General features: G+C 45.1%; 1 pseudogene; it reads left to right on the top strand.

The window, feature by feature from the left end:
• The first annotated feature begins 872 nt into the window (after positions 1-872).
• Positions 873-3,744, top strand: LOC124040833 (annotated as a pseudogene).
• The last annotated feature ends 6,832 nt before the right edge of the window (positions 3,745-10,576 follow it).

Consider the following 10,576-nt stretch of genomic DNA (forward strand, 5'->3'; position numbering starts at 1 on the left):
CCACTCCTCATCGCGGAACGTTTTCGTTTCCACAAGAGAGATCAGAATGAGGGGGAGGGTGTTAGTACATATGTAGCAGTGTTGAAGAAACTGTCTGAACATTGCCAGTTGGGAGAGAACCTAAATGACACATTAAGGGATAGATTTGTTTGTGGACTGAAACATGAACACATTCAAAAACGTTTGCTCACAGAATCAGAGCTCACGTTTGCAAAGGCTGTTGAAATTGCTGTGGCTATGGAAATCGCGACTAAAGATACTTTTGAGTTGCAAGGTAAAAGAAGTACCGACCTGTCACAAATTTCCCTGCACAAGTTTTCACGCAGTCGACAACGCCCCCGTGTGGCCGAAAAATGCAACAGGTGTGACGGAGATGGTCACAGAGCAGAGGACTGCCGTTTCAAAGACGAAATTTGTCACAAATGCAGTAGAAGGGGGCACATTCAAAGAGCATGCAAAGCCAAATTCAGTCACAACAGGAAAACTGAGAAAATGAAAGGGTCTGTGAATGCACTAGCAGAGAACAGTGGCAGTGATTCAGATGAACGGTTAATTGGTACAATGGAGTTAAACACAGTGACTTCTCCCAGCAGTAGCATAATATGGGTGACACCAGATATCGAAGGCAAACCCCTCAAAATGGAGCTGGACACAGGATCTGCAGTGTCTATTATTTCCACTACTGTCTACAATGAGCACTTTAAGGCTATCAAGCTGAAGAACACAAATGTGTTGCTGAAGACATACTCAGGAGAGAGATTGAGCCCAATGGGGGCGTTGCAGGTCAGAGTGCATTATGGGGGGCAAACACAGCAGTTACAGCTGTATGTGGTGCCTGGAACTGGCCCCCCATTATTTGGCAGGGAATGGCTTTCAAAAATAAAGCTGAATTGGTGTGACTTGAAAATGCTCCACACGTTCCAGTCCAAAGAGAAAGGCACAGACCAAACACTGGAACACTTGCGGAATAAATACAATACAGTTTTCAGTGATCAGATGGGAACAGTAAAAGGCTTCACAGCAAAACTTGTACTAAGAGATGATGCAACCCCAAAATTCTGCAAAGCCAGATCTGTTCCATACTCCCTGAGACCAAAAGTGGAAGCGGAAATCGATCGCTTGCAGGATACAGGGATCCTGACGAAAGTGGACAGAAGCGAATGGGCCACACCCATAGTTCCTATTGTGAAGAAAGACGGGTCTGTTAGAATGTGTGGGGACTTCAAGGTAACTGTGAATCCAATGTTGCATGTAGACCAATACCCCCTACCACGCCTGGATGACATCTTTGCTGCACTAGCTGGTGGGAAACACTTCAGTAAAATCGATCTGAAACAGGCTTACCTGCAGCTACCGGTTGAAGAGAGTTCCAAACAGTACCTGACAATAAACACACACAAAGGGCTATACAGGTATAACCGCCTGGTGTTTGGCATTGCATCAGCCCCAGCCATTTGGCAACGAACTATTGACCAGATTTTGCAAGGAATCCCAGGAACCCAGTGTATCCTGGATGACATGATCATAACAGGACGCACCGACAAAGAGCTCCTGGCTAACCTGGAAGAGGTCCTGAAAAGACTGAAAGAGTATGGTCTACAGGCAAACTTAAAGAAGTGTGAGTTCTTCAAAGACAAGATTGTCTTCTGTGGACATGAGATTGACTGTAATGGATTGCACAAAACACAGGACAAAATCGAGGCAGTGGTACAGGCACCACGACCACAAAATATCACAGAAGTGAGGTCTTTCACGGGACTGATCAATTACTACAGAAGATTCCTCCCAAACCTTTCAGCAGTACTCCAGCCTCTAAATCAGCTCCTGGAAAAGAATAGGACATGGAGGTGGACAGAGCAATGTGAAAATGCATTTCTGGAGGCAAAACGGCTCATAACATCTGAACAGGTCCTGATGCATTACGACCCTGAAATGGCTTGTGATGCGTCCCCTTATGGATTAGGGGCAGTCCTTTCACACACACTGAAAGATGGGTCAGAGAGGCCAGTTGCATTTGCGTCACGAACATTGAATGATGCAGAGAAAAACTACTCACAAATCGACAAAGAAGCACTGGCACTAGTGTGGGGCGTCAAGAAATTCCACGCATACCTATATGGCAAGCGTTTCACACTGGTTACAGATCACCAGCCGTTGCTTTCCATTTTCAGTCCAAAGAAAGGCATTCCGGCAATGACAGCAGCCAGGTTACAGCGATATGCCCTGTTCCTTGCCAGTCATATGTATGACATTGAGTTTAAGCCGTCATCCCTCCACACAAATGCAAATGGATTATCCAGACTGCCATGTACAAGAGAAAGGCAAGGAGGGTGGATGCAGTGGACATGTTCCATACCGCTCAACTCGAGGCACTACCGGTCACAAGCACAGTTATCAAACATGAGACAAGGAAAGATGTGACCTTGTCAAAAGTGTACACCTACACCATGTCAGGATGGCCAGCTACTGGCAGAAAGGAGCTGACTCCGTATTTCCAGCGGAGAAACGAAATTACAACGTACCAGGGATGTTTGATGTGGGGAATGAGAGTCATGATACCCCAGAAATGCCAACATCGAGTCTTGCAGCAACTACATGAAGGTCATGTTGGAATTGTCAAAATGAAGCTGCTCGCAAGGAGCCACTTCTGGTGGCCAGGTCTGGACCAACAGATAGAAAATATGGCAAAGAACTGTAGTGGATGTTTGGAAACCCTTCACATGCCTGCTCCTGTCCCAGTCCACCCATGGGAATGGCCCGCAGAGCCATGGCAGAGAATTCATGTGGACTACGCTGGTCCTTTTGAAAAGCACATGTTTCTGGTTATAGTGGATGCCCATTCCAAATGGCCAGAGGTGTTTTGCACTGACTCCTCCACCTCAGCTCAGACGATAGAGTGTCTCAGAACAACGTTTGCACGCTTCGGTTTGCCACTGCAGCTGGTAAGTGACAACGCGCAAGCTTTTGTAAGTGACGAGTTTACAAGATTCATGTCAGTAAATGGAATCAAACACTCAACTTCAGCTCCGTACCACCCTGCCACCAATGGGCTGGCAGAACGCTTTGTGCAAACTCTAAAGCAAGGATTCCGTGCAGCAAAACGAGACGAAGGGACTTTGCAAACAAAACTGGCCAAGTTCCTGGCCTCCTACCGAAACACCCCACATGCCACAACAAATGAAAGCCCAGCCGCACTGATGTTCGGGAGGCCTCTCCGCACACAGCTGGACATCATGAAGCCAAACAGGCGTAATGAAGTGCTGAACAAACAAGCCAAGATGCTCTCCGGTGGCCGGGAGCGCCATCTCCAAACAGGACAGGAAGTGATGGTGCGAGACTACAGAAGAGGAGGGAAATGGACAAGAGGGACCGTACACACACAAACGGGACCCAGAACTTACCAGGTTCAAGTGAGCCCAGACATAATGTGGCGGCGTCACATTAACCAAATGCATTCCACGGAAAACAGCACAACAATCGAGAGAGAACAGGCACAGAGAGCTCCCGAGAGTGACACACAAGGAACTGTAGAGGACGGTGGGGCAGTAGAGAGACCCCAGGCTGAAAGAAGGGAACGTGTTGATGAAGGTGCTGCTATAGCAGACGCTATAATGGAACAAGCACACACTGAGGATGTTCAGGAGCCTCCAGACAATCTGAGGCGCTACCCAGAACGAAGGCACCGTCCACCAGACAGACTAGACTTATAAACAAACAAACAAAAACTAACTGTTCAAGTTCAAATTAAAACATGCAAAATAACTACAACAAGTTCTGGGAAATGTTTCAGTTGTGGTTTGGTAAAAGTAACTCTGATTGTATAAGAGAAGGAATGTTATGTTCTGTTAATTACTGATGTCCCCTTTAAGGATGAAGCGCCCTTGGTCATGCGCAGTATTGTTCTATGTTATTCTGGCACTAACCTGTTTGAGTAAATGTGAAGCTCCAGTTCAATTGCTTGTATTCAGAGTCTTTCTTATTACATAAATAAGTACTAAGTGTTAAGACACTACACCCACATCATTAATGAATAAGATGTGTAGAAAAACTGTTTATCCATAGTTAAAGGCCTTTCATAAAGAGGCTGTCCTGATTGCATGTGCCTCATGTTTAACACGTATTGCTTGTTACAGAATACTACTGTTGTACATCTAATATCCCCTAGCAGATTTCGTTGTCTTTGCACAAATTCTGTCATGTTACTGTGGTCTTTTTAAAAGTCAATAAATATGTGTGTAGCGTGTACATGTTTGTTTCACTGTAGATCTGTTTAAGACCTCCTAGAAACACCTAATTTCATCCCACAGCATTAATTAATAAGCTGTGTAGAAGCTGTTTAGCCATAATTAATGGCCTTTCATAAAGCAGCTGTCATGATTGCATGTGCCTCATGTTTAACACGTATTGCTTTTTACAGAATACTACTGTTGTACATCTAATATCCCCCTAGCAGATTTTGTTGCCTTTGCACAAATTCTGTCATGTTACTGTGGTCTTTTTAAAAGTCAATAAAAATGTGTGTAAAGTGTACATGTTTGTTTCACTGTATATTTGTTTAAGCCCTCCTAGAAACACCTAATTAAAGGGCTTTCATAAAGAGGCTGTCATGATTGCATGTGCCTCATATTTAACACGTATTGCTTGTTACAGAATACTACTGTTGTACATCTAATATCCCCTAGCAGATTTCGTTGCCTTTGCACAAATTCTGTCATGTTACTGTGGTCTTTTTAAAAGTCAATAAATATGTGTGGAAAGTGTACATGTTTGTTTCACTGTAGATCTGTTTAAGACCTCCTAGAAACACCTAATTTCATCCCACAGCATTAATTAATAAACTGTGTAGAAGCTGTTTAGCCATAAGTAAAGGCCTTTCATAAAGCAGCTGTCATGATAAACCTGAATCTGAAAGTACCTTTAGGATCTTTTCTTTGGGGTTCTAATCTCCCCGTGTGTACATGCCCTGAAAATCCTTAGGCTGGAGCCATCTGGAAGCTCTGTGCCTGTACATATAAAGAGAACTAAATAGGAAACTAGGCTGAGAAACATTATTTAGATGGCTATTTAATTGTTGTTTAAAGCCTGAAATGGACACAATTCCAAGGGACCTTGTTTCTAACACACACACACACACACACACACACACACACACACACACACACACACACACACACACACACACACACACACACACACACACACACACACACACACACACACACACACACACACACACACACACACATTCCTTGTTTCTAAAACACACACACACACACACACACACACACACACACACACACACACACACACACACACACACACACACACACACACACACACACACACACACACACACACACACACACACACACACACACATATTCAGGTCTTAAAGATGGCTTGTTCTGGACATTTATAATGCCTATGCCCCAGATCCATAACCCAGGACATTCCTGCTTCATAGATAACAACCATAAGGGAGATAAGACAAAACTGGGGGGCTGGGGGGGGGCATGGGCCCCAAAAGTTCAAACACCCTCTAACACATGACCACACGAACAGGGGAACGGGGCGGGGGCACATATTTAAACATGCACGCGTCATCATGACATATGGGGTAGTCCGGGGTATACCCCATGGCCATTAAATCCTGGCGTCCACAGACTTGTTCTTCCAACGCATATCCTGGCAGCCTTGAAGCACTCAGGGCACGTTCCATTTGACACAAAGCTAGCCTTATTTTAAGCCATTCTCGCATCCTTAGCGCTGGAGAAAAAGGCTCGGGTTCTGCACGATAAAAGGGTTGGGACACGCTGTCTGTGAATATCTTAACCGTAGATTCCTCCGGGTTGAATATGTACGAAATATGGCCCTCGCTTGAACACAGAAATCCGTTAAAACATTCGGGAGCCTCTACCAAAATATCCTCCAAGCTTTTGGCGTTGGGTTCGTGACATGAGCTACAGAGCACTCCGAGAATTCCCCTTGTAGACATATTTTAGATGTTTAATATTCAGGTCTTAAAAAATCGCTTGTTCTGGACATTTATAATGCTGAGGCCCCAGCGCTATCTATAGCCCCAGACATTCCTGCTTCATAGATAACAACCATAAGGGAGATAAAACTGGGGGGGTGGAGGGGGGCATGGGCCACAAAATAACACACACCCTCTAACACATGACCACACGAACAGGGGGGGGGGCGGGGCGGGGGCACATATTCAGTACAGCTGTCACCAATCAATCATTTTGACACATGCCGTATCCTATTACTCTCTTATGATAACTTTGGCATGTGTCAATTACCGTTGTTTCTGCCCAGTTTCAAACCAGGGACCTTTAGCATTTTAAGTGACAGTGCAAACCAAGACACTACAGACACTGCTGCTTGAATTGTCATCAATGAGTAAACCAAATATTACAGATATTCATTGCATAAAGTCAAATTTCCAAAATATGCCATTCATGAAAAATATTTCTCTATTACAAATATGATAACTTTTGCATGCGCCAATTACCTTTGTTTCGGCCCAGTTTCAAACCAGGGACCTTTCACGTGTGAAGCAAATGTGATAACCACAACACTACAGAAACTGCTGCTAGGACAATCAACATAAACTCCACCACCCACACTATGATCCAACTAGGTCAGTATGCACTACTACACCCTCTTACATGAACGCTAACATTACTGGTTTCAGTGGGAAAGATGGTATGGTTCAGACATTAATGGCAAACATTAAAAAAACTATGATCGCCATTGTAGACTCTGGTAACTTGGGTGACTGTTAATGTAGAGTAGGGATAGTGAGAAGTAACATTCAAGAATGAAGCAATTATCTCCTCTAGTGGTATACTTTATACTGTACCAGGTTACTTCACACACTGATAATACAAAACATTGAGGACACCTGCTCTTTCCATCTGACTGACCAAGTGAAAGCTTTGACCCCTTATTGATGTCACTTGTTGAATCCACTTCATTCAGTGTAGATGAAGGGGAGTAAAGAAATATTTTAAAACCTTCAGGGAATTGAGACATTGATTGTGTGTGTCATTCAGAGGGTGATTCGGCAAGAGAAGATTTAACAGTCTTTGAACGGGGTATAGTAGGCGCCAGGCACACCGGGAAAAGTGTGTCAACTGCAACACTGCTGTTTTTTGTCATGCTCAACCGTTTCCCATGTGTATCAACAATGGTCCACCACCCAAAGGACGTCCAGCCAACTTGACACAACACGGGCCGGCATCCTTGTGGAACGCTTAGGGCAGCTTGTAGAGTCCATGCCCAGACGAAATGAGGCTGTTCTGAGGGGATTGTGCATTGTGCACTCAGTGTATGTAGTCCTACATGTTTTTAAATAGTACACTATCACAAACCACAGTACAAAACCATATAAAGTGTGGGCCTGTAGTATCTGTAAATCAACTAAATGTTTTATTTTTTTTATTTCCATATGCAGATAATAAAGCATCATTGTTCATGTAATATTCTAATATTAGCATTATAACTCTAGGAAGAAATGGTCATAAAATCAAATAGAAGAAAAGATGGAAACAAATGTTTCTGAACTACAACTTATTTTATTTAAAAATGTCAAATTCAGTGCAAAGTATTGTAGTGCATTGGTGTCTAGATCCCTGTTGGGTGGCAAAGTGACAAAAGAATAATGTGGAGAGAGAAAACAAGAGAATACATTAAATGAATGGGTGTTAACTAATCAGGGTTCAACAAAGCACTTCGAGTCCTCAATTCCTTCAAAACAGAGAGAGAAGGAGAAAGGAGTATGGTCCCTGCAGTAGGACTACATGCTGGCCATGAGGTTCTCCAAGTGGTACTCCAGGAGGCTGGAGAGCTCAGTGACCAGAGACTCTGGGTTAAAGTACCAGGCCAGCTGCTGGTCAAACATGTCATCTCGCAGAGCCATCAGCCCGCCCTGAAGAAACCACCACACAACACATATAAAATGGCTCTGAGTTACTAACTTATCAAGAGGAGAGAGACGATTAAAAATACTCCCCCTAATGGCATTGAAACCTGGTTAACCATGAAAAGGGAAGTAGAAAGGAAGTACACTAAGAATATGGAAGTAAACAGGAAGCATTCCACAGATGTAGAGGGACCTGTGTCCAAAGCAGCATTCATCAAGGTAAAGAAGTCAGAAAACATGTAACCTTCTGAGGCAAGTATGTATTAGCCAACTTTGTGTACTTTATGTGTTTCTTATACTAATCACATCCTCTCAGATCTCCACAAGTACATAGGGATTAGTTGCCCATTTGGGATAGGACTGCAGGCCATCTATCCCACCTGTAATAATAAACACTCTCAAATGCAAACCTTCTGGAGCTGAGCAAAGATTAAGCAAAATAAGAAAACAGCTGTACTTAATAACAAATGAATGATGGGACCATTTCATGTTATTGCATTATAATGAGTTACTGTATTATAATTGTCATGTTTTGTCATTTATTATCTTGTCTTGTCCCTGTGCTTCCCATTCTATTCGTTTCCCTCTGCTGGTCTTATTAGGTTCTTTCCCTCTTTCTATCCCTCTCTCTCCCCCTCCCTCTCTCACTCTCTCGCTCTCTCTTCTCTCTATCGTTCCGTTCCTGCTCCCAGCTGTTCCTATTCCCCTAATCAATCATTTAGTCTTCCCACACCTGTTCCCGATCCTTTCCCCTGATTAGAGTCCCTATTTCTTCCTTTGTGTTCCGTTCCTGTCCTGTCGGTTCCTTGTCTAGAATTCACCGTGCTGTGTTTGTGTATCGCCCTGTCGTGTCGTGTTTTCCTCAGATGCTGCGTGGTGAGCAGGTGTCTGAGTCTGTCTGGTTCAAGTGCCTTCCCGAGGCAACCTGCTGTTCACCTGCTGTTCAAGATCGAGTCTCCAGTTTGTCCTCGTCATTTCGAGTGAAAGTTGTGTTTTTTGTTTGTATTTACTTTACTGGATTAAAGACTCTGTTTTCGCCAAGTCGCTTTTGGGTCCTCTTTCACCTGCATGACAGAAGGAACCGACCAAGGAATGGACCCAGCGACTTCAGACGCTCGTTACACTGCCGTCGAGATCCAAGGAGCCATGCTCGGCAGACACGAGCAGGAATTGTCTGCTGCTCGCCATGCCGTGGAGAACCTGGCCGCTCAGGTTTCCGACCTCTCTGGACAGTTCCAGAGTCTACGTCTCGTGCCACCTGTTACTTCCTGGCCTGCCGAGCCTCCAGAACCTAGGGTTAATAACCCACCTTGCTACTCCGGGCAGCCCACTGAGTGCCGCTCCTTTCTCACGCAGTGTGAGATTGTGTTCTCTCTCCAACCCAACACATACTCTAGAGAGAGAGCTCGGATTCTGCCTCCTCAACCCTCCTCTCCCCTCTCTGCATCCCTTGACTCTCTATGTCCCTATCCTCCAGGCCGGCTCGGTCCTCCTCCCGCTCCGTCTCTGTTGCTTACGTCATTTCACTCCTTACTGGCCGGGCTCGAGAATGGGGCACAGCTATCTGGGAGGCAAGGGCTGATTGCTCTAACAAGGTCCAGAACTTTAAAGAGGAGATGATTCGGGTTTTTGACCGTTCAGTTTTTGGTAGGGAGGCTTCTAGGGCCCTGGCTTCCTTATGCCAAGGTGAACGGTCCATAACGGATTATTCTATTGAGTTTCGCACTCTTGCTGCCTCTAGTGAGTGGAACGAGCCGGCGCTGCTCGCTCGTTTTCTGGAGGGACTCCACGCAGTGGTTAAGGATGAGATTCTCTCCCGGGAGGTTCCTTCAGATGTGGACTCTTTGATTGCTCTCGCCATCCGCATAGAACGACGGGTAGATCTTCGTCACCGGGCTCGTGGAAGAGAGCTCGCATCAACGGTGTTTCCCTGCTCCGCATCGCAACCATCTCCCTCCTCTGGCTCAGAGTCTGAGCCCATGCAGCTGGGAGGGATTCGCATCTCGACTAAGGAGATCCCTTTCTCCCCCTCTCTCCAGAGGGAACGGAGGATCACCAACCGCCTGTGCCTCTATTGCGGAGTTGCTGGACATTTTGTTAATTCATGTCCAGTAAAAGCCAGAGCTCATCTGTAAGCGGAGGGCTACAGGTGAGCGCAACTACTCAAGTCTCTCCATCAAGATCCTGTACTACTTTGTCGGTCCATCTACGCTGGACCGGTTCGGGTGCTACATGTAGTGCCTTGATAGACTCTGGGGCTGAGGGTTGTTTCATGGACGAAGCATGGGTTCGGAAACATGACATTCCTTTCAGAGAGTTAGAGAAGCCTACGCCCATGTTCGCCTTAGATGGTAGTCATCTTCCCAGTATCAGATTTGAGACACTACCTTTAACCCTCACAGTATCTGGTAACCACAGTGAGACTATTTCTTTTTTGATTTTTCGTTCACCGTTTACACCTGTTGTTTTGGGTCATCCCTGGCTAGTATGTCATAATCCTTCTATTAATTGGTCTAGTAATTCTATCCTATCCTGGAACGTTTCTTGTCATGTGAAGTGTTTAATGTCTGCCATCCCTCCCGTTTCTTCTGTCCCTACTTCTCAGGAGGAACCTGGCGATTTGACAGGAGTGCCGGAGGAATATCA

The sequence above is a fragment of the Oncorhynchus gorbuscha genome, linkage group LG08 (assembly GCF_021184085.1).
Source record: "Oncorhynchus gorbuscha isolate QuinsamMale2020 ecotype Even-year linkage group LG08, OgorEven_v1.0, whole genome shotgun sequence".
NCBI classification, from domain to species: domain Eukaryota; kingdom Metazoa; phylum Chordata; class Actinopteri; order Salmoniformes; family Salmonidae; genus Oncorhynchus; species Oncorhynchus gorbuscha.